The sequence below is a fragment of the Pan paniscus genome, chromosome 14, assembly GCF_029289425.2.
Source record: "Pan paniscus chromosome 14, NHGRI_mPanPan1-v2.0_pri, whole genome shotgun sequence".
Lineage (NCBI taxonomy): Eukaryota > Metazoa > Chordata > Mammalia > Primates > Hominidae > Pan > Pan paniscus.
The window spans coordinates 92,710,882-92,738,435 of NC_073263.2; the positions used below are offsets into that span (position 1 = coordinate 92,710,882).

At 39.7% G+C, this 27,554-nt stretch overlaps 1 long non-coding RNA gene across 1 annotated transcript in view; it reads right to left on the reverse strand.

Moving 5' to 3' along the window:
- LOC130540729 (uncharacterized) overlaps positions 1 to 27,554 on the reverse strand; it is an 83,489-nt gene that overhangs the window by 43,314 nt on the left and 12,621 nt on the right. The window contains exon 2 of the long non-coding RNA XR_008954723.2: positions 22,332 to 22,398. This is a non-coding gene — a long non-coding RNA (uncharacterized LOC130540729). The remainder of the gene's footprint in view (positions 1 to 22,331; positions 22,399 to 27,554) is intronic.

Genomic DNA, 27,554 nt, shown 5'->3' on the forward strand with positions numbered 1-27,554 from the left:
TGCTCTTGTAAGAAGGTGACATCGAAGGCAACTATGGGTTGACAAACTAAAGAACTGGCTTTTGCTCTTTGCGACATTGACAGCAGTTGTGGGTAGAAAGGAATTTAGATGATCAGACATTACCACACTACATGCTTTTTCTAGTGCTGATACACTGGCTGTCTCTTTGCTCTCTGAATGGTGACTGCAAGCTGATCACAAAATCTGATCTTTCTCTTACACAGTGTAGACAGTGTTGAGCATGTCCCCTCCCATGGTTCTAGGTTCTAGGCTTATCTACACTTAGGTGTGGCCATATCACTATGCTTTTGGCAAAACAATGTAGGCAGAAGTGATGGATGTCTTTTTAGTCTTATAATGAAATAAGACTGTGCCTTAAAACCATGAACATATCTGTTCCATGCTCTCTTTCTTTTTTCTTCTTGCTGCAACCCAGACAAGGCAGCAGTTCAGCATTGTGATTGCCCCAGAGGATGCCTGTATTAGTTCGTTTTTACACTGCTATAAAGTAATACCCGAGACTGGGTAAAGGAAAGAGGTTTAATTGACTCAGTTTCACATAGCTGAGGAGGCCTCAGGAAACTTACAATCATAGCAGAAGGGGAAGTAGGCACCAACCTATTCACAAGGCGGCAGGAGAGAAAGCATGAAGGAGGAACTGTCAAACACTTATAAAACCATCAGATCTTATGAGAGCTCACTATCACGAGAATAGCAGGAGGGGAAACGCCCCCATGATCCAATCACCTCCCTCCCTGAAAATGTGGGGCTTAAAATTCAAGATGAGATTTGGATGGGGACACAGAGCCAAACAATATCAATGCCGCAACATGAAATTAGCAGAAATCTAGATACCAAATTAACTTCAAGGAGTAGAGTCACCCTACTGACCTGCAACTATCCTCTGAGCAAGGAACCATCTTCTATATTCTTTAAGACTGTCTCTTGAAGTTTAGTTTTATCCCAAATAATATGCCCTATACAGCCTAGATATCCACATTTGTCAGTTAATTAACTTTATACTAATTTATTAATTAAAAACAGCTTTGAATATTCAATACCTTGCCATTCTGGACCAAAAATAAGCAAATTTCATTTGTACCTGTTAAACAAACTTATGTGAGCTGTGCTTTCCCAGTGATATATTTTCCTTGAGGCTGTTCCCTTCATCTGAATGACATCCTTGAACATTTGCAGTTGTTCCAAGTTATCATAATTATAAGTTTTGAGAGGAGAGAGTATATGGCAAAGCAATTTCTTATTTCAGTTGGAATTATAAGTGAGCTAGAATAGACCAGAATTTTAAAAATAATAATAAGGAGGTCCTTGCCCTTTGAAATATTAAAATGCTTTCGAAAAACTACAATCGTTTTTTAAAGGGAGATACTGGCCAGAGAACAGACAGATAACAAGATGAGACAGAATACACACACATATATACACACACACACACATATACACACACATATATATACACATACACACACATATATACACAGATATACACACATACCCATATAAACACACATACATATACGCACACATAAACACATATACACACATATACACACACATATATATGCACATATATACACACACAAATTATATATATATATACACATACATGTATGTATATATGTATAGGTTAAGGCAGCATCTCAGATCAAGAAAAAAGATTAGGGGTTAATGGTGCTGGAATAACTAGTTCTCCATTTGGAAAAAGCAGCAAAAACAAATCTCTACCTCATTTTATATAGCAAAATTATTTCCAGACCAAAAAATGGCTCACATGAAAAAAATAAATAAATATCAGAGCATTTATCACAGGAAAGTGATGAAAATGTGGAAAATGTATACAAAAGACATTCATGTCTTTAAGACACCTAAAAGTCAACGTACACATTGGCATACATAGCAACAAGTGTATACAAACGTATACAGAAGATATCCATGTCTTTAAGACACCTAAAGTTCTTACAAGTTATTTAGAAAAAGAGGTACCAATAGAAACATAAATAAAGGATTAGAATAATCACATCATAGCATAATCAGTCAAAATCGACAGTGGGCATATCAAGATTTCAGCTTCAGTAGCAATTCAAAATTTCAACTCAAAACGGAAATGAGAGGTTATATGTCAACTATCAGATTGGTAAGAAAACACATTGCAATAGCAGGGCAACTTGCAGACTGGAAAAGTGAATGCAAATTAAGGTTTATGGAACTCCGCTCCCACTGGGACCACCTATGCCACGACAGCAGCATGTCTTCTACAGACCTACAGAATCTCTAAGTCTCCCCAGTGTTCTAAACCTTGGGGCTTAGATGTGCCTTTAATTCACACCTACAGTTACCTATTATTTTTGCTATTCCTACCTGGGATTCTAGGTCCTTCCTGTTGCTCATTACTTCAAATATGATTAGGCACATAAGATGTTAGAGAAATATCGCCCACTGTCAAATAATGACTTCCTTTCTGCTAGAATTAAATCACAACTCCATAAACCAGGTTTCTTGGCTAATTGGGAAGAGAAGGCTTAAGGAGTCGGGATGCAGTTGGGATGAATTGCAGGCCCACACGAGAATATCATTGGTAATTAGGTCACCTCTGCTTAAGTATCCTTCTCCTTACTTTATCCCGTCTTCGGATCATCTGCCTGCAAGATAGACCTTGCTTCTTTTCACAACGCCTTTCACATAAGACTGCATTTGTACCATTTGCCATTTTCTCAGGATAAGCAAATCAATCAAACTTATCCCTATTAATGAGGTAGTGGGTGTATCTATTAACTCTATTCTTAATCTAAACAGGTGGTTCTAATGGTGGCACTTGCTGACGCCACGGCATGGGTGCTCGGCCCTGGAAGCAGATTCAATCACCTGAGGATGACACCAAAACCAATTTCTTTTTTTTTTTTTTGAGACGGAGTCTCGCTCTGTCGCCCAGGCTGGAGTGCAGTGGCGCCATCTCGGCTCACTGCAAGCTCTGCCTCCCGGGTTCACACCATTCTCCTGCCTCAGCCTCCTGAGTAGCTGGGACTACAGGCGCCCGCCACCACGCCTGGCTAAGTTTTTTTTTTTTTTTTAATTTTTATTTTTAGTAGAGACGGAGTTTCACCGTGTTAGCCAGGATGGTCTCAATCTCCTGACCTCATGATCCGCCCACCTCAGCCTCCCAAAGTGCTGGGATTACAGGCGTGAGCCACCACGCCCAGCCACCAAATCCAATTTCTAGCCAGCAAAAACTATTAATTCAGAATATCTGGCACTGGGGCTTGGGCACACTTTGTTGTTCGTTTGCTTTGGTTTGAATGCTTCGAAGGTGATTCTGATGTTAATGTGCAGCAAAGCTGGCAAATCAATCCCTAGGGCAGTGGCTCTCAAAATGTGGTCTCCAAATCAGCAGCATCGGGATCACCTGGGAACTTGTTAGAAATGCAGATTCTCAGGGTCCACCCCAAGCCTACTGAATCAGGATTCCAAAGGTGAGGCCCAGGACTGCTTTAGCAATGCCTCCAGGATATTCTGACGCGAATGCTCAAGTTTGAGAACCACTGCAAGAGGACAGTCATTCCACGATATTTTGTGAGTCTTTCCTGTGCCCAGGCACTCTGTCTATAAAGATAAATTGGAAGTGAGCTTCTAATTTGGCATGGTATCATCGGGAAAGAATAACAACGTACTATAATAGTCCAGAGGAAGAAAGGATTAAGCCTCACTGTGGGAAGGCTTTCCACACAGCCCTTTCAGCAGCCTCTCAAATTATTACGCTGCTTTAGGATTTGACGGTGACCATGGACAAGGCAACGTCAGGTGGGCTTTTACAGACTATAGACTGGCGATCTTAAACCCCAAATGTCCCGTTTACTTTCCATCTTCTGATGACAATGATCTGATGAGAGTTACACATCGTGAGCCCAAGAACAGGAGGTGTTATGGCAAGCGGCATTGCCTTCTGTTCCGAAGCCACTGATCAGCTCCACCCCACCCCATCCCCAGTGTCTTTCCAAAGTGGCTCAGTCAAGTTTTGCCGAAATTAAAGGCTCTGGCTTCACTCCCACAGCATTGAGCTGGCGGCCAGGGCCAAACCTAAGCTAGAGTCCGACAGAGCCGCCCAGTCACCCCACCCACTCATAGCCCCCTCCCGGGAACCCCCGGTGTGCACTGTCCCTCGCCCGCCCCGGGCGCCTTGACAAGGGAGACCAGCTCCTCCGGCACAACCCGGAAGGAAGGGTAAAGGGCCAGCAAGAAGGGAGAAGAAGCGAAAGGGCCGATCTTCTGTTGTTTTCCACGTCCGGTGGACGGCGCCTCTCCTCGGGCGCTTGCCCCGGTGCCCGCGGGCCTGGGAGCGCCTCTATGTCCGCTGCCAGGCGCGTCCTCCGCGAGCGCGCAGTGCCCAGCCCCGAGGGGACGCTGGGACTGCCCTCCGCCCAGGAACGGACAATCTGCGTTCACAACTGAGTCTGGGGCCTCCCAGACTCCCACGGGGAAACGGCAAGCCCGGCACTGGTGGTCCCCGCTGGCCGGATCTCTCCCAGCTCAGCGCAATCTTGTGCGCCGGGAGCCGCGGGCCCAAGCGAAAGGGACGCGCTAACCCAGGAAGGAGGGCGGGGCGCAGGGGTGCAGGCACCTCTGGGCTTCCTTTCCCCTTTATTTCTTATCCCATTCCCTCTCCTCTTCCTTCTCCCCTTCGATCCTTCCATCCTTCCCACTCTTCTCGATCTTTCTGCAGCTCTCCTCCCAGGTACTCACTGAAACAGTGGGAGGAGGAGCCACCGCCCTGCCGCCCTTTTGACTTTGAACATTCCTGATGGCCCCTTCCAAGCTGGGTTGGAAAAGAAAAATCAAAGGATCGGGCTTCTAGAAAGAGTCATACCCCATTCACTCCCACACATGCACACCTGGAAACAGTAGTCCAAGAGAAACATCAACCCTGGGCGAAATTATCAAGTGATTACATCATTGCCCTTCTGAGATCGCGCACACACACCGCCAAGCAGGCATGCGCACATCCATGTGCTCACCCTCTGCGGGACCCAGCCGCTCCCCACAGATGGCATTTTATGTGCTATGTCTTTCTTTATAGTTCTACGGTACATGTGCACAACGTGCAGGTTTGTTACATATGTATACATGTGCTATGTTGGTGTGCTGCACCCATTAACTCGTCATTTACATTAGGTATATCTCCTAATGCTATCCCTCCCCCGAGAAATGAACAATGAAAACATATGTGCTATGTCTTTCTGCATCAAATGGATACTCTCCTGTCTCGTTTTCTCCAGGGCCTGCCAGGTGACTGGGATATATCCGCTCCACCTCCACTTAGCCTAAGCCTGCCCTTGTCTCTCCCTCTTCTCCTACCAGATCTCCCCTCTTACCCTGTCCTTCATTTTTGGATATGTTCATTAAAAACAAGTAAAAGGAGTCCACAAACTTCTCGTAGTTATTTTATGCTAAAAATTCTCTTCTCTTTAGGTCTCAGTGTGCTAATAACCATAGAGCCTCCAGATATACTCTATTAATCCCACTATTTCTCCCAAGGACCCTTTGACTTTGAGATCTTGCTGGCAGGGGGCACCTGTGTGTTGAAAGGGATCAGACTAGACCCTGGAGTAATAGAAGTTAAACCTCTATACCCATAACTTAAAAACATGTCTCAGCTTATCAGGTATTGCCCAGCACACAGCATAGGGTATCCCTGAAAGGGTACTTAGTAGATATCTTTTGTAGGAAGGAGGGGTTCTAGAGCAAGGTAGAGAGCAATGGTATTCCGTCCTGACTGCACATAATATTCACCAGGGAGCCATGTAGGGGTGTGTGTGTGTGTGTGTGTGTGTGTGTGCGCGCGCGCATGAGCGCAAGTGTACACACAGCACCAGGGATAGGACCTGGATATATATTAATCATTTAAAAATATAAAAACCATTCTTATGCTCTGGGATGAAGCCTGGACATAATTTGGGGAGTTTTGTTTTGCTTTTTTTTTTTTAATTCCTTTGGTGATTCTAAGATACCGTTGTGATTAAGAAGTGGGGCTAAAAGCCGTCTCAAAACACAGTTCCAAGACCAGCAGTATCGTCATAACCTGAAAGCTGGTGAGAAACGCAGATCCTCAGGTCACACCCCAGACAGACAGAATCAGGAACTCTGGAGGTGAGGCCCAGTGATCTGTGTTTCAACAAACCCTCCAGATGATTCTGATGCACACTAAAGTTTGACAACCAATGAGGGTTGTCTGGTCTACACCATGCTATATCATCCACAGAGCTAAAATAATATGCATATTTTAAAAGAACTATATATAAGCAGCAAACAGATCAGGCTATGCCCACAAAGCCTAAAGTATTTACTAGATGGCCCCTTACAGAAAAAAAGATTCCATTCTACACTAGAGGGTCATACGGTGGAGGACCCTGTTATCCTACCAGACAATGGCAGTATGAGAGTACTTAGAAGTTTTGTGAATTAGTAAGAGACAGGAGAATGTAGGGAAAGAGAATAGGAAGGTGTCAAGAGTAGAGAGAGGGAAAGATATTTTTTCTTATTCATATAAAACCAGGCACTTGCTTAAGGGATTTGCTGAAACAACTGGAGGTCAAAGCAAGATTGCCCTCTTTTCTGTAGATGTGCATAATTTATAAGCATCAAGCAAACAAGTATGGAGGATTTGTCTTTCATATGGCATATGTGAGCCACAGCAGTCTTCCAGGTAGAAGCTGAAGCAGGCTAGTTCCATTTTTATTCCACTTCCCTCAGCCCTACCTCTACCCAAAGCTGTTTGTGTGTAGGTTTGCTTTCCCTAGGAGCCCTTCAGTGCCTCGAAGACAGAAAATAGAAGCTTAATTTTTGTGGTAGGTTGAGCCTGAAGCAGAGTGACAGGCACAGAGTAGGTGCTTAGATATGCACATTTCAATCAATGTTTATTTAAAAATTCCCATGCATGGTTCTCTGTAGGAAACAGTGCCAACTCTTCACGTATGTGCTAGGTTAGATATCTGGGGAAACTACACCAACTGTCAGATAAGGAGGAGGCTAAAAAATATGTAATAAAGGCTATGAGGCATCCAAAATAGCGAACATTATATTTTACTAATTGCAAAAAGAAATAATGCCCATCTTTGATACAACAGGGCAACCATTCATAAACTGGATCAATCTTTATCCACTCAAAAAAGTTGGAAACGCTTATTGCTGGTTAATGTTAGTGCTATTTTTTCACCTAATAATGGGTCAGCTCCCTGCTCATCATTCTTAGTAAGGTATGCAAACTAAATGTATACATGTGGATTTCCATTTTAAAAACTAGACTTACAGCATCCATTTTGATTGAATGATACTATTTCCAGGCCTGGATCCCAGCCATTACTAATACTACTTGGCTGTGGTGGGGCTAAAATGAATTCTATTAAAAGAGAAAATCCTAAGTAACAGATATGTTCACAAGTTGCTCTCCATTTAGCATTCAATCTGTTTAAAAATATGTGATTCTTTTAATCCAGAATTAATGCAAAATTACAGCATTTCAGTACTGTATTGTGTGCTTTAATAAACAAAAATTTTTGCCAAAAACCTCATATTGTAATTTTTGGAAAAGGCAATCATTTGGGGCTTGGGTAGTCTCTCTCTGACAATGAAAAAAAATGTTATTGATTCACAAACAAATATTTGTTTCCTCAAACTTATTCCTATCTCATGTTTCAAGGCCACTTCAAGTCATTCAGACACCTCACTTGCCATTAAATTAAGAACAGATGTAGCAACACCAGTGTAATCTACTAGAGTGAAACCTTGTGTACTAGTCAGCTCAAGTTGCTATAACTAAATACCATAGATTGGGTGGTTTAAACAATAGAAGTTATTGTCTCACAGGTCTGCGGGCTGAATGTCCAAGATCAGGGCACCGGCATGGGCTGGTGCTGGGGAGGGCCACCTTCCTGGTTTGTGGAGGGTGACCTCCTCACTGTGTCCTCACAGATGAGAGGGACAGAGAGAAAGTCTAGGTCTTTTTTTTTTTTTTTTTTTTGAGACAGAGTTTTGTTATTGTTACCCAGGCTGGAGTGCAGTGGTGCAATCTTGGCTCACTGCAACCTCCGCCTTCCAGGTTCAAGTGATTCTCCCGCCTTAGCCTTCCAAGTAGCTAGGATTACAGGTGCCCGCCACCAGGCCAAGCTAATTTTTTGCATTTCTAGTGGAGATGGGGTTTCACCCTGTTGGCCAGGCTGGTCTCACAATCCTGACCTCAGATGATCCACCCACCTCAGCCTTCCAAAGTGCTGGAATTACAGGTGTGAGCCACTGTGCCCGAACTCTAGGTCTCTTCTCATAAGAATACTAATCCAATCTAATCAGGGCTCCACCTTTATGACCTCATTCAACCTTCATTACTTTTGTGAAGGCTCTACCTCCAAATATAGCCACACTGCGGGGCCAGAGCTTCAACATACAAGTATGGGGGGGTGGGCACAATTCAGTCCACAGCACCCTGGTTTTTAAAGATGTAAAAATTCAACCTTGTTCAAGTATAGAGTACCTAGTTAAATCCAGTGGAAAGCAACTAGCCTATGAAGTCTCATTTACACACGTGATTGTAAAAACACAAAACTGACTCGAGTCTTTCGCACAGTAATAAAAAAAATTACCAAATACCGGTGTCCCTTTATGAAAACAATATGAATGTATGAAAGTATAGTTGAGGCTACCTAGGAGGTTGAGATGCTTGCAAATGCTAAAACATAACATGTTTAAAATGCCGCTAAAGTGTAAAAGTTCACCAATAAACATAGCAAAGACCGTAATTTTATTAAAGTCCCACAAAACAAATACAATATAAAATTATTGCTCTAAATAATTTGATCAAATGCTTTTGATTAAATGCTTTTTTTTTCTTTGACAGAGTCTTGCTCTGTTGCCCAGGCTGGAGTGCAGTGGTGTGATCTCGGCTCACGGCAACCTTCGCCTCCAGGGTTCAAGCGATTCTCCTGCCTCAGCCTCCTAAGTAGCTGGGATCATAGGCATGCACCCCCATGCCTGGCTAATTTTTGTATATTTAGTAGAGACAGAGTGTCACCGTGTTGGCCAGGCTGATCTCAAACTCCTGGCCTCAGGTGATCCACCCGCTTCAGCCTCCCAAAGTGTTGGGACTACAAATATGATCCACCACGCTCGGTCTGATCAGATTCTTTTGATCAAAAGCTTTTACCTATGCTAATCATGGTGTTTTGCTTCATGTTTGCACCCCATTTTCCCAAGGAAGAGGCAAATTACAAAAAAATTAAATTAAAAATGTGGCAGAAAGCAAGATGTACCTTTAAAAAAATACAGAATATGCCTCGAGGTCAATACAGATCCAGGCCTCTATTTCAAACTCTCAGTCACCATCTACTCCTAGGTATCTGTAGCCACTAGTATCACATTAATATTCCTATAGATATTAGTTTGATGAATGTTTTTAAAGGCCATGCTTGCCCCCTGCGGGTGCATATTACTAAGATAAGGGTCTTCCTAGCTGGGACATATAGCCAACTACTCCCATAATCAGGTCTACTTAGCATGTTGGGCCTTCCCTGGTTGCCTCTTGATGCTCCTGTCAACACCTACCCAGTTCCCATACTGGACTGGCTCCTTAGTATATATAGTTCAGCTGAACAGTAATGAAATTCTAGGTTGAACGATTTCCTTGCTTTGGCCCTCCTCCTCAAAATCAACCCCAAAGGACCAGATTAAATCTATCCCCATTCAAGAAAATCAGCTATTAGAGCAGACAAGGCAGATTGATTGCATGTCCCACTTTGTGTTTCTGGAAAAATATCCAACATCCTTACAATATATTCCCCTTCAATGAAGCTAGCTTAAATTCCTTTCTCTTTTCTACAACCAAATAACTCCCAAGGCAATAAAGGATTCAAGATGGAATCATGGTCAACAGGCTGGACCACCTCGGAAAAGTCTAGAAGAAAGTATTATAAGAAAATGTATAGATATCTAGGTTTATCAGAACAGAAACCAGTCAAGAAATAGAACCTCTATGAGATAATTACACAGGGCAAAAAAAGTGGTCAAGTGTGGAATTGGAGCGGCAACCCAGGCAATAGCAGGGAGATACTACCACCTATGGGTTTGAAGAACCAGAGGGAGAAGATAGGGCTAATAGAACATAAGAGTTAGGGCTGCCCATGAGGATGTGGGATTATAGAGGGTGATGCTGCCTAGCAAAGCTACAAGTATAGTTGATACAACTATAGTTAGAAATCCATCCAAAACAGGAAGGTTAGGGGTGAGAGAAATTCCCTGGCTTCTACTCTCTTGCTCTCCTTCTATCTCCTGCCTCTTTTTCCCACTGGCCAAACCCAGCCGGAAGCTGATTGGATAAGAAGCTAGAGAAATGCAGTTGGCAGGAGTCAATATTGTACTACACAGGGCAAAGGGAGGGAAATGGATCAGAGAGCAAATAAGTTGCCCAGTAATCCACCAGTCTCTGATACTGGTTACTAGATCTGCATCAGTAAGCCTGGTAGGTCAAGACTACTCCAACATGGTCTGCTTTAGTGAGGATTGATTCATAATCAATGATTCAATTGATTGGTCCTGAAATAGAGAATATCAGTCATTCACATGAACTCAGTAGTGGTTGACTCGACTGGATTCATATGCAGAAATAAAGTAATCAGAAACCAACTGAAAATGATTTTCCATAGTAGAAGAAACAAAATATGGTTCCTACCTTCAATTAACCCTCTGGCTGTAGCAAAATGTTGTAAGTGGCACCGTGCTTCAGAGTGGAGAGGAAGGAATAAAAAGTGAGCTAATGTTTATTGAGCTCCTATTACGTTCCCTAGGCTAGCCATGTCGGTGTGCCATCTATTTACCCATACTGAGTATGGGTACTGAGGGCTTTATCAACACTGTTTCATTTAGTCATATAAAACCTTATGTTAATAGACAATTCTCCATGAGTCTCTGATAATTGTAAACATGTTATGAGCAAAGTCACTCACAGCTTTAGTTCCAGAGTATCTTCGTATAGCAAACAGCCTTGAAAGATAAAATGGTGTCTCCTTCCAGAGCGGAGGGCAGGGTTTGTGTTTGGTTGGTTTTTGTTGTCGCTGCTTTTTTTTTCTTCTTCTTCTTTTCTACTGCCCAATATAATGAAGATAATATCTTAGTCTGGGACAAAGGTCAGGCAGCTTTGCTTGCACACCATAATAAAAGATGTGGATTCTTTAAGCCTGGAATTCCTGAGCTATGTGACAAACCCACTTAGGACACAGCATCCACCTAGGCTGCTCACCATTACAGAGCAGACTTGGGTGGCAAGGGAACTAGCACGAATGTGAAGCTCGGGCTTCTCCATATGCCATGAGTCCTCAGTCTTTGGCCCAGGGATCTTTTGTTTTTTGCCAGCATCCATGAAACCGAAGTAGGCTAACTTGTTAGCTTGCAAATAAGATAAAATCTCAGACCCTTCACGTTTCTTGACACTAGCATCATGACACCAGGGCAAAGCGAGAGGCACCTTGGGCACACAATGTAAGGAGGAATTCACTCAAGATCCTGCAAGGGCCTTCTCTATCGGCTCCTCTCTTCCCTCGCTCTAGTCCTGGCCTTGCTTGACTCCTTGGGTACTAAGTATTATATTATTCATTTTATAGATGAATATTGTAGACAAAGTTTTAGCCCAAGATCTGTCTCCCTCCAAATCACATTTTACCATGTGTGTACATGTTCATGCATAGCATATTTACGAGTATGGAGGACCTGAAGTGGTGATGACACCAGAGATTATTAAAGAAAAACAGAATTGTGTGATAGGAAAAATACACCAAGCTTTTGGACAGTTTAGTAGAAATTAGACAGCATCATCTCTGATACCATTTTGACTTTGGAGTTCCGGATGCACAGCTCACCTTGCATCACAAACAAATCATAGTGTACTGGGCTGTGCTGAACTGCAACATTAATGTATTACCTGGCCTTCACACAGAAGACAGCAGAACTCCCTTTGGAGTTTTCTACACTGAAGAGATATCCAAGAGATATAGAAAATTTGTTGCTATGAAAGAATAACTCAGTCTGAACTAAAATGCTTTGCAGACCATGAAGGAAAGTGGCAGGGCTGTAAACACTGATGGACCTTGTAAACAGTGGTTTCAGACATTATACCCAACCACTGTGGCAGATGAGTCACATTTTTTTTTTGTATTTAGTGTCAGATGCAAGCACAAGAAAAAAAAAACATTACTGGAAGCTTCATTGAAAGCTAATGATAAATTTTATGGAATATAAAAGGAAAGGGGATGTCAGGGAGAGTTAAAATGATATTTTCATTCAGATCACTTGAAGTTAAAAAATTCTTGCTTAAATGAGGTGCTTAACACCTTATTAGAAAGGTTAACTTGGGAGCATTTAGATGAAAAACCAGAATTCCATTAATAGATGTTAACGATGGAATCTGAAGTTGTTCCATTTGATAATACAGACGGATGGGAGTAATGAGGTTAGACGAGGTCAAATTTATACATTAAAGTGAACGCTATATCTTGGAAAATTAAAAGACATAAGACTTCAAGTCAAGTCTAGAGCTCTTAAAATCCCAGCATTTGAATGGTGAAAATTATCCTACATTTAATTTTGATTGGATGACATATCAGGCATAAAGAAGGCAAGTTCCATACGCAATGAATACAATCATTCACATATACATACAAATATATGTGTGTGTCTTTGTATACAGAGACACATACATGTAGCACTACCTAATATTCTATAAAGAAAGCTGCTTCCTTTGTCTGTTCTGGGACCCAGTGCCTTTACTGAGATCTCCAGGGAAAATCCTTTCAGGCCTATTGCATCTGTAGCAATCCAAAGGTATCCATAAAATTACCTAGAGGGGTCCCTCAACTTAGAGTTTTCTGAACCTATAAAAGACTTCATGGAGAAGGACTGAACTAATATGATAAAAGACTTATATTCTGTTTTACTAATCAGTTAATGTATGTACTGGCACTGAATTAGTTAATTCAGTTATACAACCTGCAGTTACTTAACATCTCTTAGCTTCAGTTTTCTCCTGAGGAGAGTAATGGAAAAACACATACCTTAATGTTAATGTGGATTCAATGAAATAATGCAAGCAAAGTGCTTGGCATGCACATAGTTTTTTAAAGTGTTAGCTATTATTTTTTATCATGCACATTACAGAAAATATACTTTCTCCTCACGGAGGATTGGTCAAAACCCTTAGCCATGTACGATGCTAAGGATCTGAGCTATAGTTCTTCTGTTTGGATCTCTGGGGTTTGCTTACCATCTTCCAAGTTCCCCACAATGTTCTTATTCTGCCCTTCAGGGTGAGGGGGTTGTCAAATGCCTCCCAGCATCAGGGCTGAGAAGTCTCAGATGTTATCTACAATATCTCAAAAGTTCACATTTCAATATCCGAGTCTTTGTATACCATGGTAAATGATCTTCAAACTCTCCTCCAAAGTGCTCTTCTGAATGCCTGCCAAGGATTACTCATGTCCCAGAAAGTGGCTTCTCTCTCAATGTGTGCATACCGTAGCTTCTTGTTCCTCTGGGAGGGCTCTGAGCCTGACACCCCTCAGCGCTGCCAGATCTGTGTCGTTTGCTCTGTGTTGTGGCAGGGATGGAGGGAACCTGATTCCATAACACTTCTGGTCGGAGGAGTCACCTCTGAGTTTGGTCATCACCAAAAAGAATCCCCCATTGTTTGGCAAGTAAGCTATGTTGCCACCTGCTTAGCCCCATTGAACATCAACCCGCCTGGTTACAGCAGCCACAAGACCTCACTTTGTATGAACTGCATTCCTGACATGTTGTGTACTGCAGAACAGAAACACACTCTAGAAGGGTTACTATTACACACACAGTGGCACCTCCATCCCACTTTCCCCTTAAAAACAGCAAATATTTATATAACACTTTTGCTCTAAGTGTTATATAATGCAAGCTACTATATTATATTTATATAATACGAGCTATTGTTCTAAGCACTTTACATGTAATAATTCACTCAGTCCTCAACAGCAACACCATGAGATGGAAACCAGTATTATCTCCATTTTATAGGTTAGGAATGTTAGGCACAGAGGGGTTAAATAGATTGCCCATAGACATGGCTAATAAGCTGCTGAGCACGCCTTCTAGTGCTCTGCTCTCTTTCAAATGGCATGATAAACCCATGTTTATGTAACCATTATAAATACTTCTTAATATTGAGCATTCTCTAACTCTGAAATTGTAATCATTGACATATATAAATTTATATGCACAAGAAAAGAAGAACTAAAAATTGTACAAGAAACATTTTGGACACATTAGTGATAATTAACTGGAAATAAAGTCACTTGTCCTCTAGGAACCTCCCTAAAGCAAAAATAAATATAAGATGCAAAAGATTACAAAACCAGACCTGAAGTCCATTTTATGCTTTCTCTTTGCAGAAGTAGAAAATGCAGGATAAATACCTATTTCATGAAACGCTCATAGGAGAATTATGAGTATCTTTAGAAATAGCTGCAACGTAAGTCAGCTCTGAATGTCTTGATTAATACTGCCATCTAATGCCCAATGGAGAAATCCAAATTTATTTTAGACTGAATGTGTCCTGGTGCTGTCCTCCAACATTACTAACAGAAATGGCAGCACAAATTGTATTATCAACTAGGATCCTATAACTGTATCAATCATTGTGAGATAAACTTTAGAAAGTAACAAGAGACTGTGGCTCTTTAGCATTACAGTCCAGCTTTAGGCACCTTAGTTTCAGGGTATGGTGGCATAGTCATTACAAAAACTGATTTCATTATAACCTCCCACAAGGTATAAGACCAACGTCACAAAATACTGTTAGTAAAACCCTACTGAAATAATCAATATTTATTTTGCTTTCTATCTAACTCTCTTTAGATTTTTTTTCCTCTCTTGCTTCTTCTTGAGAAGTGTATTGATAAAACATGTCTTTCCTTGGCCTGGAGAAATATACCAAATAAAAATGCAGAAGCTAAACAAAGTCTAAAGTGTGACAAAAAGACCAGGTACTGTATGCATAAAGAAAAGTATAATCTATGCTAGGCACGATTCACTCACGTCTGTAATCCCAGCTGCTTAGAAGGCTAAGGAATGAGGATCACTTGAGCCCAGGAGTTTGAGGCTGCAGTTAGCTATGACAACACCATTGCACTCCAGCCTGGGCAACAGAGTGAGACTCCATCTTTAAAAAAAAGAAAAAAAAAAGAGTATGGTCTATTTTCACTTTTACATACATATATCAATGTAAATGTGTACACTGTTCTACTTTTATCTCTCTTGGATTATTTCTTGATAGTTGATTGATAATTATTTCCTGGTAACAAGAAGATTGGGTGACCCTCGGATCCTTTTAACTTGGATATAAAAGATGCAAAGAAAAATTATTCATGGTAATTTATATATTGTTAAGTTAAAGAACCTTGACTCTTCCTGAAAAGTTCCCATAGTTTTTACATGTTTATTTAATCTTTACTTAAATTTAAAACATTCTATAAATTATTACATTTTTATAATCTACATGTTAACTAATAATCTCCTCTTAGCGCGACTTCCAAAAATTACGTATTCAGCTGGGCGTGGTGGCTCACGCTTGTAATCCCAGCATTTTGGGAGGCCAAGGCAGGTGGATCACCTGGGGTCAGGAGTTCGAGACCAGCCTGGCCAACATGATGAAACCCCGACTCTACTAAAAATACAAAAACTATCCAGGCATGGTGGCAGGCACCTGTAATCCCAGCTACTCGGTAGGCTGAGGCATGAGAATCACTTGAACCTAGGAGGTGGATGTTGCAATGAGCCAAGATGGCACCACTGCACTCCAGCCTGGGGTATACAGCAAGACTCTGTCTCCAAAAAAAAGAAGAAGAAGAAAAAGCAAAACAAAACTGATATATTCATTCTTGTCAACATGATTGAGCAAGTTTTAGATAACTAGTGCTATAATAACCACATACATATTACACCTAGAAGAATCCAATTCATGGCTTAAGGCTCATTTGATCCTTCAACTTCCCCAACTTCCCCAAAGTAAGAACGCTTTGGTTAGTATAACTAAACCATGAGTAGACCCCATTGGTTAATCAGTTTCACAAGGATAGTTCTCACATCATGAGTGGGCCTGAGACATGGCTCCATCCCATATGGCATATGGAAAGACAATTTGAGCAGTGCCCAGGACAAAATTTCAGGGCCAGAAAAGAGGATCCCTAAGTAAGAGATGAACTTGCCATGATTTATCCACCGAGCATCCTCCTTTCCCCATTGCCCTTAGATCTGCTTGCTTTGTCACTCTTCTAAGGCTGACAAAATTTAAAAGTAGGATGACTGTTTATAAAGGGCAGAAAACCATCCAGGGATAGATCTGTCCCTACATATTGACGAATTCCATCTTATGACATTCATGCATGTATTTAGACAAAATAGGAAAAGATGGTATTTATGCAATTTCAAGCCAGTTTTTAAGAAAGAGTTGAATTATTATTAAAAGTGATTCTGAAAACTGATAAAATACTGTCAAATTTCAAATGAATAGCTATTTTCAGAATAGCAAGTGATAGTTCAGGATAGTAAATGTCATCAGCCATAAGGGACTGTGAAGCCTCATCACTCTTTCGATTTCACGAAAGACAGAAACTAACTTGAAAAGTGAGCAGAGATAACTTGAAAAGTTCTGCTACCCTGAATCATTTACCACAAATTGAAATATACATTGGGGTTTTATGTTGAATAATGATTGACCATGTTTTGAGAAAACTGCCTCTTATTTTGTTTTCCTGATTTTCTGTCAAAAAAAAAAAAAACAGAAATATCCATCCAATAATTAAAGTTGACCATTTTGTATAATGATTTTTAATCTTTGTAATAGTAGTAGTGTTGTTCTTGTTACATATCCCTTTGAGAATCTGATGATCTCTCCGGAAAAATCCACTTATGTTCCCTTCAGTTCTGCATGTTTCAGAAAATGCACAGAAGTTTTATTCAATTTAAGAAGGTGATAATGTAGGTAGGAATAAGATAAGCAGGATAAAAAGGGAATGTGATAATGTATAACATGATGATGAAGAGCAATTCTGGAACCAGGTTTGGATGGTTCAGGGTCATTGTGCACAGCTCCACACAGAGGGAGGATAAAGAGAATGGTATCCTAGCTCTGATGTGGTTCAAATCCACCTCCACCATTCATAAACTCCATGAACTTGGTCAAGTTCTTAGTCTCGGTTTCTTCACCTGTAACCCTGTACCACCATTTTGAGTATTAGAAAAAGTAATGCCTGTAAAACATTTTTAAATAAGAGGCATGGCACATAGTAAACACATAGAAAGATAAGCTGTTATCATTGTGTCCAAGTTGGAGCTAGTATAATATCATAGAATGACATGCCAAGTTATTTTTCCAGTCCTTCATCATCGACTCCTTGAATATGTTTTCTACCTGGTTGTACCAAGCACATATTCTCTATTCCCATGCTTTGGAATGTCCTCTTCTTATCCCTATTCACACTGATAAGCTCCTACCCAGCATTTCATTCCCAACTCAATTATCACCTCCACTGGGATGGTTTCCTCAATTCCCTTGGACAGAGCTTGCTGTTCCTTTTCTATACTCATCGCATGTATTATCTCTATTATTTAACTCATCACCTTATATTGAAGTTTTAAATCCACCTTTTTACACTCTTAGATTGTAAAATATTTATTTCTATTCTGAAGTCTTAGCACATGACTGGCAAAAAGCTAAATATTTAATAATAGATGGGTGGAAAGAAAGAAGAAAGAGGATGGAGTAACAGAGAGAGAAAGGAAAGAAGGAAGGCTGGTTGTATTGCCAACCTCAATCAAAATGGAATAAAAGTGAACCCATTATCTTCCCCCACAACTGAAACTCCCTGGAGTTCTCTCTTTCTAGGTTTATGTGAGGGTTTTTTTTGCTTGTTTTTTTTTTTTCTCGGTGGTTTCACTATCTCCCACTTTAAACCCACAGTCCTATCTGACTTTCTTGCTCAATCCCTTGAAAGGCAATCCATTAGAACACCATCTTATCTTTCTTTTTTTGATACAGAGTCTGCTCTGTTGCCCAGGCTGGAGTACAATAGTGCGATCTCAGCTCACTGCAACCTCCACCTCCCAGGTTCAAACAATTCTCCTGCCTTAGTCTCCTGAGTAGCTGCGATTGCAGGCATGCACTAACACACCTGGCTAATTTTTGTATTTTTAGTAGAGAAGAGATTTTGCCATGTTGGCCAGGCTAGTCTTGAACTCCTGACCTCAAGTGATCCTCCCACCTCAGCCTCCTAAGTGCTAGTATTACAGGCATGAGCCACTGTACCTGGCCAACCATTTTATCTTTCTTCATGGAATATCTTCATCTGTCCACCTCTTATTCCTCTTATACTAATAGTTTAGAACTTGTGCCTAAAGCATTTTTAATACCTTCCTTACTGCTCTCTCATGCCCAGTCTCTCCCTACTAAAAATTAATTTTCCCCGAGAAAAACTAATTATGTCATTTCTTGCTAGAACAGCTTTAAGAGTTCCCTGTTGCCTGATACTCAGTGTGCTCCAAGGTCTGGTCCCAACCAACCTTTTCAGAATTCTCTCACTCAATCCCTTCTTTATCCAACGAAGTAGGCACATTTCTCTTACTCCACACTTTTTATCTTTTCCTCTACACCATACCTTTGCTCACGGTTACTCTCTTCTTCTCCAATGCCCTTCCTTTTTTCTTTTTAGCTCATATAAATCTTTTAATTGATAGTGTTCTATTTATCTAAGACCTCAGACCAATGATTTCCAGCCCATGGAGTACTAGAGATCATTTTAATGCTAAAAAAATTAAATGTTGAAGATTTCCAGGTCTGTCATGAACTGTGAAGTGTCTGAGATTTTAACTACTTGCAAGCTAGTAAGTTAGCCTGTTACTGTTTCATTAATGCTGGCAGAGGCGGGAGACTCCTAGACCAAAGACAAAGGACTTTTGCATCCTGGTAACGAAATAAGCAGCAAGCACATCAGGATATTGAGGCTTATAGCCCTTGTACCCTGTACTACCAGAGCACTATTACAGGCCCAGATAGGTCTTTCACATCCACTGAGTTTGCTCACATATGAGAAATCCAGGGCCTAGGGCTCAGCATTATGTTTTTACTAAATTTAATTATTAATTGATACATAATATTTTAGATATTTATGTGGTTTGTGTGATATTTTGTTACAAGATAGAATATGTAACGGACAAGTCATGGTATTTGAGGTATCTGTCACCTCAAGTATTTATTTCTATATGTTGGGAACAATTCAAGTCATCTCTTCTAACTACTTTCAAATATAAAATACATTGTTGTTAATGGAATCAACCATATCTTTTCTTTTTTTTTTTTATTCTATATCTTTTTTTTGTTTTGTTTCTTTGTCCTGTCACCCAGGCTGGAGTGCAGTGGCGCGATCTCGGTTCACTGCAACCTCCGCCTCCCAGGTTCAAGCAATTCTCCTGCCTCAGCCTCCTGAGTAGATGGGATTACAGGCACGTGCCACCACACCCGGCTAATTTTTGTATTTTTAGTAGAGACAGGTTTTCACCATGTTGGCCAGGCTGGTCTCAAACTCCTGACTTCATGATCCACCCGCCTCAGCCTCCTAAAGTGCTGAGATTACAGGCGTGAGCCACTGCGCCCAGCCGATTCTATATCTTTGCTACTATGTATAGTGCTGCAATAAACATGAGAGCTTAGATATTTCTTTGATATGCTGATTTATTTTCCTTTGGATAAAGACCCAGTGGTGGGATTGCTGGATCATATGGCACATCATCTCAGCATTATTTTTTAATTTTTTTTTTGAGAAAGCCTTGCTCTATTGCCCAGGCTAGAGTACAGTGGCATGATCATGGCTCACTGCAGCCTCAATCTCTTGGGCTCAAGCAATCCTTAGCCTCCTGAGTAGCTGGGATTATAGGTGCAGGCCACCATGCCTGGCTAATTTGTGCTTGTTTTTTGTAGAGATAGGGTTTTGCCATGTTGCCTAGGCTAGTCCTGAACTTCTGGGCTCAAGTGATTTGCCCACTTTGGCCTCCCAAAGTCCTGGGATTACAAGCCTGAGCCTCCAGCATTATTTTTGAGCAAGTAGCAAACATTGTAGCAAATAATAGTCAGTCCTCTTCTCTCCAAGTAGCACGCATTTACAGGGAAGTCAGACTATGATCCCTTTACCTACCAGTTGCCTGTATTACTAGCTACAGAAATGGGTCACCAGTAGTGGGATACACCTTGCAGTGTGTGGGGACATTCAGGGCTCATGCTCAAAAATATTAAGAGTTTGCCACTCTTAACAATATTGAGTGGCAAATGTCATGACAAACAAGTAGACATTCATACACTTGTATCTTATTAGTCATAAAAGTATCTACACACCTTTTTGGAGAGTAATTATATAGGTAATTTGTAAAGCATGAGTCAATCTACAGAAAATGCAACTCTCATTTCTATCATCCTTGGAGGTCTGTAATATACACAGGTTGGAAACCACTACTTTTCATTATAAAGCTCTTTGAGGTCTCAGACTGCATTTTAATGTATTTTTATTTCCCATGACCTAGCATAGGGTTTGGTTTATTCTAACTATTTAACAGATACTTGTTAAAGAAAAAAAATGAAGATAAATAGAATTTGCCAATAAATTTGTGTTGAAATCTATGGAGATACATTTCATAAACAGTATTAATGAAGGCAGCTGGCTTTGAAAACAATACGAGACAAAGAGTAGGTGTACATCAATCCAGGATGTGGGGAAGCAGATTTCAGCATGAGTTTGATTCCATTTTTCTTTGGTGTGTTGTAGAATTTGTTAAAGTTCTGAGGAGTAACATTCAATAGCCAAAAATAGATGCTTCTGGCAGGTAATGATATAGTAAAGTCACCATGACAGAGTTCAAATAGTAGCAGGATATTGATCAGGAGACCTAGATTCTAGTTTGAGTTCTTCCTTTAACAAGTTGTATGATATTTGACGTATATCTCCTGTCTTCATCTCAGTCTCCTTACCTGCAGTGGACAGGGACAAGGCTGAATTCTGTAGGGGATGTTGTTGGGGCCTCACCATGGTAGACAGCAAACAATGGCCACACATTTTTTTTTTTAGTTCTTCCCATCAACAGGTGGAGTCTATTTCTCCATTCCTTGGCACTGAACTGGCCTCATGACTTCCTTTGACCAACAGAATGTGGCAGAAGTAACCTTGTGTATGCCCCAAGCCTGGATCTCAAGAAGCCTTGCAGCTTGCACTCTTGCACTGAGAACTCTCCCACCTCACAAGCAAGCCTGAGCTACCTTTATGAATCAGGGGTCAGCAAACTTTTTCTATAAAGAGTCAGATGGTAAATATGTTAGCTTTGGTGTCTGTACAGTCTCTGCCTAACTCTTTCATTTTACTGATAAAGCAGATACAGGCAATATATAAAAGAATGTACTCCAATAAAGCTTTATTTACAAAAACAAGAAAAAAAACTGGATTTGGCCCATGGGTCACAGTTTCAGATCCCTATGATAGAAGATAAGAAACTATGTGAAGAGAGGTCTCAGCCGTGCCAACTGCCCCAGCCATCCCAGCTAAGGCCCCAGACATGGGGGCAAGCCCAGCTTAGATCAGCCGAAACCTCCTGAGACCTACAGGATGGTCCAGTTGCCCCACTACATGAACAACCTGAAGACATCCGAAATGAACTCAGTCACTGCAGTTTTAAGCCTCTAGGTGGTTTGCTACACTGCCAAAGTTCAACCATACACACATTCCAATCTTCTTTTCCAGTCTAAAATACCTGTTCTCCAGCTGCTGTAAGGTTACTGAGGGCCCTGAGCTGCTCCTACTTCAGAGAACTGCCTTACCTTAGAGATTACACTCTGCCCCCAAGGCAGTCAACAATAAATGGCTGACAGGGAGGTACAACAGGTCAAACCCCTACTGCAAAATGGGTGCAATTCAGGTGTTGCGGGCTCTCTCTGGGGAGCTGGAGTGAGTTTCCGAGTTTCCCTCTGAAATCTTGCTTTGATTGGGAGCTTCTTCCCTGCCCTGCTTTGCTTCCCTTTCTTCCTTTCTCCTGCGTGTACTCTTCCAACAGACCATTTGCACAAAAATCACTATGCCAAGTTCTGCTTTTAGGAAACGTAAGAAAGCTCCTAAAATTTCTTTGGTATCCATCATAATTATAATCAGGCCACAACTTGGGATAAAAGACTGAGATGCAAATATGAAGGGCAACGTAATAAACCAAAAAGATAAAATTAAACCCACTTTAAGACATGGCGGAAGAAGAGTGTGATCTTCTATGCCCCAAATGCCTCGTCTGCACCTAGAAATGCTAGTAGGGGAAGGAAAATTGAAAGTAGAATTTCATGGAATAAAATTAAAATCCTGGTAATCTGTCTTCACTTAATATCATTTTCTTAAAATTACCAAAATTATCAAATTTTTGAAATACATGTTTATTATACTGTCGCAAAAAAGTCCCTGTTATAGTTGGTGCATTTGTCCCCTCCAAATCTCATGTTGAAATTTGATTCACGGTGTTGGAGGTGAGGCCTGGCGGGAGGTGTGTGGACGGATCCCTCATGTGTGACTTGGTGCCATTCTTAAAGGATTAAGTGAGTTCTCACTAGAAGTTCCAACAAGAGCTGGCTCTTAAAAAGAGTCTTAACACCATTCTCTCTTTTCTCTTGCTTCTTCCTACTTCCTACTACCTACTTCCGCTCCTCCATGAATGGAAGCTCCTCCATGAGGCACGTAATGCCTACTTCTGCTCCTCCGTGAATGGAAGCTTCCTGAGGCCCTCCCCCAAAGCAGATGTGAGTACCATGCTTCTTGTACAGCCTGCAGAACCATGAGCTAAGTAAATCTCTTTTCTTTATTAATCACCCAGCCTCGGGTATTCCTTTATAGCAACACAAAATGGACTAAGACAAACCCTATTCTATTGGACGCTGTGCCTACATCACGCTAATAGATAATGTTAGTCCCTAATCTTGTCTTCCTTTCGTCCTTCATTTCCTCACTGAGAAAAAACACAGTTGTTCCAACACGTCATGTGAAAATTGAGACTACTAATGAATTCATGCACATAAATTACATTGAAATCACCAAATCACCAGTAATTTGTAAATACAATATACCTATCATCATTATTATTCAAACAGCAGTCTGAGTATTCTGAATCAAAAAAAAATAAAGGAAAGAAATATTGCCATCAGCGGGTTCCCTGTAAACTGGGAATTGGGTAGCTGGCAAAAGGAGAGATCTGAAGGAAATCTGAAGAAAAAGTAATGACAGCAGCAGGGTTCTCTTTCAAGGGAAGAGAAATAAAGAATTGTCAGAGAGGAAACATTAATAACTACACAGTGAAGTATGTGAAAAGAATCTCTAAAAGGTGTGAGATAGAAACAGGAAGACAGCCTATATCTAGAAGCTAGAAAGGGGAAATTTAAGAAAAAGAAAATGCATTTGTTGGAATAACATGAAGATGCTTCCTCCATGTGAGTATGTCTTCTAGGGATGAAAACACTCAGGAAAAGAGTGTAGTGAAAAATAAAATCAGGAATACTTTGACAGATACACACCGGAATTTATACATTCTTAAATATGTGTTAGTTTTAAAAAATAAAGATTTAAACGAATGTTTTCATTTTTGATTTCCATCATTTCAATTAGTTTATATTTTTTTGTAAGTGAGAATTACTATCCAAACTAAGATGGTTCTGTCGTACTTGCTTTCTTAATAGAAAAAAAAAAGAAGAGGAAAGAAAGGAGGAAGAGAACATTTCAATATACAGACTTCTTTGAAATGCTGAGGACTTCATCAAAACTTTCTATATCTTAGTTTCCTCACTTGTATGTAAATGAAAAGATTAGGATATGTTTTAAAATTCAATAATTCTTAGGGAAAAACATGAGGTTGTATTGCATGAATACTAACTGGAGGAAACATTCTCAATGGCATTTTTAAGTCAAATTGCTGTTTGTAACCTTAGAATACAACTTAGAAGAGCAATACTTTCTGCATTGCTTCAAATCTAAAAGTATTCAAAAAAAGCTAATTTGGTACAGCTGGGAAGAGCTCTAAGGATGTATGTTAATCTAATGACTGTTTAGTATAGGAAATTATAGCTTAAATAATTTATATGAATTTGGATATTCATTAAGGTTTAACAGCATTTGAGAAAGAGTAATTTTAAGATCATTAAATCATTAGTGGCATTTGCTTTCACAGAAACCACAAGTAAATGGCAAAGCATATAATTAATGTACACATTACTTCATTTTAGGGTTTATGCAAACCAAGAGTTACAGAAACTATAAGACATTTTGAGTTCAATGCATGTGGTTATTTTCAGGAAATTAAAAAATTTATAAGATTGAAAAGGGAATCAACTAGATAACTTTAAAATAAAAATTAGCAGGAAGGCTTAGGGAAGTATTTTTGTGGATAAACTTGACTTCGTCATAATCAAGAGAAGGCTGTAAAAGAGAGAGTGGGGAGAAAGATGGCAAAGGATAATTAGGAAGCAACATCCCAAAGCAGGTGAAAGCCATGAGAATTCCTCTCTCACATGGAAAGGGATTCCCCTGAAAATGCACAGAAGCAATTTTTCCTCAGGAGGGGAAGAGGTGAAAGCAAATGTAATTTTCTAGTAGTTGCCAAGACATTTGCTGCTTTTTCATGGGCTTCAATTCGTTCTTGTCTCCTTCTAAACCACTCCTTCTGGGCCACTGGTACGAGGAAGTGCTTCCTGAACTCACGTGGTTCAAATCTCTCTCCCTGTGCCCCAAGTCTCATTTCAATTTTGATGACCGCCCTCCGGGTACTGGTACTCCATGGATCTGATTGGGTTCCATGATTGACTTCTGATTTGAATTCTCTAAATTACCATGAATATTACCATCTGCAATGTTCCCTATTTTTTACTCTTCTGACAAAATCCACCCCTACTTCCATGGCTGTAACTATTTAGTCATTACAAAATATTTGAATTGGCTAATCAATATATTTGATATATGCCACAATCTAGATTGTTGTCATATAAAACACACGTTTCATACCTTTGGTCTTCAATGTGAAGAATTTCACATTGCTTATTATTTAGGCACTAATACATTATAGAATATATAATTTTAAAATTTATGTGTAATTCTATATGATTAAAATATACAAATATAATTTATGTATATTAATAATAGTGTTACAGGCTTTTAATAAATCAGCATGTTAATATCACAACTAAGATTTTGTTAATAACTGAAAAATATTTTATTCTAGTAAAGTATACATAATACAAAATACCATCTGAACTATTTTAAAGTGTGAAGTTTTGTGGCATTAGCGTATTCACATTGTTCTGCAACATAGCAACCATTCATTTCCAGAACATTTTCATCTTCCCAAACAGAAACTCTGTAACCACTACACTCTAACTTTTCATTCTCACTCCTCCCAGCTACTGACAACTACCATTCTCTTTTCTATCTCTATGAATTTGACTACTCTAGTTACCTCATATAAGTTGGCTCATACAATATTCGTCCATTTATGACTCTTTTATGGCAGCTAGCATAATGTCTTCAAAGTTCATTCATGTTTTAGTACCTGTCAGAATTCCCATGTGTCAGAATTCCCTTCCTTTTTAAGGCTGAATAGCATTCCGTTGTATGTGTGTGTGTGTGTGTGCATATAAAAATTACATATACACACATACCACATTTTGTTTATCCTTTTAACCATTGATAAACACATAAGTGGTTTCTTGGCTATTATGAACAATGCTGCTATGAATGTGGATGTACAAATATTTGTTAAAGTTTCTGCCTTCAATTCGGAATGGTCATAGTTTTTGTTTCATTGTTTATATTTAAAGTCTACGACATTATGTTATGGGATATAGAGACACTGAAAAGGTTACTGTAGTGAAACAAATTAACATATCTATAACCTCGCACAGTTACATATTGTGTGTATGTGTGTGTTGGTGGCAATAGAGGTAAAATCTACTAATTTAGCATGAGACTCGCATACAGTGCAAATTTACTGCCCATGATCTTCGTGTTACAAAATTAGATCTCTAGACTGCAGAGAACTCAATCGTGAAAAAACAAATAACCAACTTAAAAAATGGGAAAAAGACCTGACTAGATATTTCTACAAAGAATACATAAAAATGGCCAATAGGTATGAGAAAAGGTGCTTCACATTAATAAAAGGGAAACACAAATCAAAACCACTATGAGATACCACCTCACCTCCCGTTAGGATGGCTGATAACAGAAAGACAAAAGATATCAAATGTCAGCAAGGATGTGAAGAAAAGGGAACTCCTGTCCACTGTTGATGAGAATTTAGGTTGCTACAGCCATTATGGAAAACAATATGGAGATTTCTAAAGAAATTAGAAATGGAACTACTATATGACCCAGCAATCCATCTCCTGGGTGTATACCCAAAGGCAATAAAGTCACTAGCACATGAACATATCTGCATACTCATGTTCAATGCAGCAGTAGTCACAATAGCCAAGATATGTAAATGACCCTGTATCTGTCAACAAATGAATGGATAAAGAAACTGTGGTACAGACATACAATGGAATATTGTTCAGCCCTAAAAAAGAACAAGATCTTGCCATTTGCCACATGTATGAGGCTGAAGGACATTATGCAGACAGATGACAAATATTTCATGATCTCACTTATATGTAGAATCTAAAACAAAAATTCAAATATAAGAGAAAGAACAAAACAGTGGTTACCAGGGTGGGAGGGAGAGGGGGAGGAAATGAGGAGATGTAGGTTAGAGGATAGAAAACTAAGTATTTTAAAAATTACTTTAGTGTCTGGTTAAGTATATCCTGCTCCTAGCTACTCAATAAATTTCTACTAAATGCAAAATAGCATTCCCAATTTCCCAAGATTATTTTGTTGTCAAGTATTAACATTTGTCATCTTAATAAAAGGATAGGAATTACTTTTCTAATTAATAAAACGAATCCCTATTTTCATTTGGGAGTCTTCATTGAAATTTGTTACAAAATAGTTGGAAGGAAATGTACAATGAAAGGTTATTTTAAGAAAGGTTATATGAATGATTGCTTCTTAATTAACAATCCTTTTTACCAATTTAGTTGTAATTGATGCCCTTATGAAAGTGAAGTTTCTGTAGCATCTAGATTCTTCCTTAAGGCATCTAGTAATCATTTAAAGATGGACTAATATACAATGAAGTTTGGGTTGCACTATTATTGGTAAGTTTGTGCTGTTAGTGTACACTTTAAAATAAAATGAATATAGTTTAATTAGATGCTATTATCTTTCTAATTTTACCAGCAATTTTAAAAAGAAAATGAAACCCTTGGCCTGGAAAAGCAAAGGTCATTTAACTTTCCTTGCCTTGTTTGTAATCTTTTAAAAATATTCTAATGAAAAATAACATTAATATCTAAATTCATAAAGATTCCCTCCACTTTAGTCTCTTTA